We start from the raw sequence: 2841 nt of genomic DNA, 5'->3' as shown, positions 1-2841 counted from the left end.
AAAAAACCTTCTTCCATGAACTATATAATGAGTTTGTGCAAACATTTTGTGAGCATTATTAAAGAAACAGGCAACTTTGAATAAACATTCTATTGATGTTACTGGAAGAACGTTTATTTATATCTTTGAGAGAAGCTTGCCAGAACATATCCCAGCTACCACACAATGCACCAGTTACGTAATTTATTGGTATTTTCTTGCCAATTTCATGACTTAATTGACAACTATATGACACTGAATGCTCATTATTTCATTGCTGTCAAATTACCAACTCACAATGTCTTCAGTACAGACTCCATGAATATTTCAGTTACGTACTGTATAAAGATTCAAAATTCAAAAACTTTATTGTCTATCAACCAGTGATAGAAATTTGTCTTATAGGTAAAAGGCTCACATATACACAGCACAAAAACACACACAACAAACAAAACACAACTGGTCTAAAGAAACACCTTAAAGGATAAATAAATAAACATAGACTAAACTACAATATACTAATAGAACTATTTGGCCTTATTGAAAATAAATTGCAGTTGGAATAAAAGAATTCGTAATTCGTAATACTTTGGTAATTTCATGACTTATTGGCAACGTAACCTCAACATTGTGTGCCTGAAGTTTCATTACCATTATTATCAACTAACAACATTGCCAGTACAGCCTCAGAAGGTTATAAAATAAACAAAAATGTTCCAGTTACATACGATATTTGTAATACTTTGGTAATTTCATGACATATTGGCAAAGTAACTGCAACGTCATTGGTCCATAATTTTTATTGCCATCAAAATCCACATTCTTTTCATGTTATCTGATGACAAGTATTATAGGCTGTTTTGAGAAAGTTCCCTATATAGTATCTGAGTCCATGCCCTACTGTTTGAGTAACAGAAATGTTGTACACTGAAAAAAAAAATGGTATAGGATTCGAAATTCACCCACATATGCCTCTATTCATTTCTCTAGTCTCCTCTCCACAGCGTGTATTCATTGCTTTGTTTTCCTAGAGCTGCTCTCAGCTGCAAACTCCATCTTAACAGGCACCTATTGATCTGGATCTTACTATGATTAGAAATCTGGACCGGGCTGCCTACACACTGCTCCAAACTTACCTGTGTGTGTGGGAGCACAGAGGAGGTGGCAGACTGCCAAAGAGATACATAAAAACTCACAGACTGTGAAGAACATACATCTTTATAATTGTCAGTTGTTCGGTGCTGGCTGGATGGTCGGTTTATCTGTAGACCAGATATTTTGGGGAGGCTCTGAGCTCTTTGTTGGATCCTCAACCCACATCTACACAATATACTAAAAATACACATGCTTGAAATGAAAACGAACAAATACGGGTGCTGAGGATGCTGCAGGGTAGATATCTGTGGGATCGAGTTGAGAATAAAATCCTGGATTTGTTCTTTCTCTTGGCAAAACCCATGGTGCTATTTTTCCTGAGCCGGCAGCACAAGTGGACAATGGTGCACACATTAGAGTATTGCAAATGTTATTCATGGCATGCACCTTTGTTCTTTTTCTCTTGTGTTGGTTTTAAATTGACCCAGAAACAAACAATCCTAATAATTATGTTTCAATTAGGCTGGCAGTAAAGCTCACTAATTGGTGCCACAACATGAGCAGAGATTTCATTGCCGGAGGCTCTTTTGCATGTATTTAAAAGTCAAAGAGACAGTCAGCGGGACAAGACCACAGGAACCAGATGAGTCCTCTGCACAATGTGACATTGCTGCAGCCTGGAATTGAACTGCTGGTTTTGTCTGGTCAGAGGAGAACTGGCCCCCCGACTGAGCCTGGTTTCTTGACTTGACTTGACTCAGCAGGAAATTCTTTCTAATACAGGGTCTCCTATTTCTATGTAAAAAAAATTACTTAGAATGTGTCATACATGCAACGACTGAAGGCTGTGGCAGAGATGACAAAGGCAATGCCATTAATAATGGGCTTCGGTGTGCGGTAGTTAACAGCCACTTAGCTGTTGCTCGATGGACCACGAGTAGTTGGTGAGAACATAATTATACATCAGAATGAGTGGTTTCCTCATGGGTTAAAAATGTGTAAGTGACTATGACAGTGAACTATAAATGGTTCTTGTGTTTGAAAACATTTACATTGAAAACATTTACAATAGAAAAAAAATAGGTAAGGACGGTGTGTTTTTTGCTCTGTGACTGTCTTTTTTGCATTTCACTGAAATAGTAGCCTAATGCAGTGTGACAAATAAATTTTTAAAAGTTAAATTAATCAATGTAGTCTCGCAATTAATATAAGAACTTAAATGTGCATGTACACATACAAATTGTGAAAAGTAAAAATACAAAAAAAAAAAAGTAAAATAGTTTAATATATATATTTTTTATAAAACTAAACTCTATAAACCCTAGAGCAGTGGTCGCCAACTCGTTGATCGCGATAGGGAACTGTCTTGAGAAAAGTTTCGATGGCAATGGCATTTTCTTCTCTGTATAAAGCGCAGCTCTGCTTTGTTTACAGCGGTAAACAAGGAAACGCTAAATTGCGGTCGGATCATAAGCAGTGTTGCCAAGTCCGCGGGTTTCCCGCGGAATTGGGCTACTTTAACACTGTTGCCGCGGGTTGTTGTTCATGTCCGCGGGTTGAAGCGACCCCAATAACGTGATATTTAGTCCCTGGAATGTGAATTTTACTGGAAGATCCTCGCCGAAAAACGTGTATTTTACCCCTGAATGCGATATTTACAGGGGAACCTTACTCGAAACGCGATTTGACTAGTTTTATTGCGAAAACCTGGCAACCCTGTTCATTAGTGCCACCTGCTGTCAGAGAGTGCGTCTCATTCAGACCTGC

This window comes from Sinocyclocheilus anshuiensis, unplaced genomic scaffold, assembly GCF_001515605.1.
Source record: "Sinocyclocheilus anshuiensis isolate Anshui unplaced genomic scaffold, SAMN03320099.WGS_v1.1 scaffold1575, whole genome shotgun sequence".
NCBI classification, from domain to species: domain Eukaryota; kingdom Metazoa; phylum Chordata; class Actinopteri; order Cypriniformes; family Cyprinidae; genus Sinocyclocheilus; species Sinocyclocheilus anshuiensis.
The sequence above is the reverse complement of the archived record's forward strand: the minus strand, read 5'-3'. Positions refer to the sequence as shown.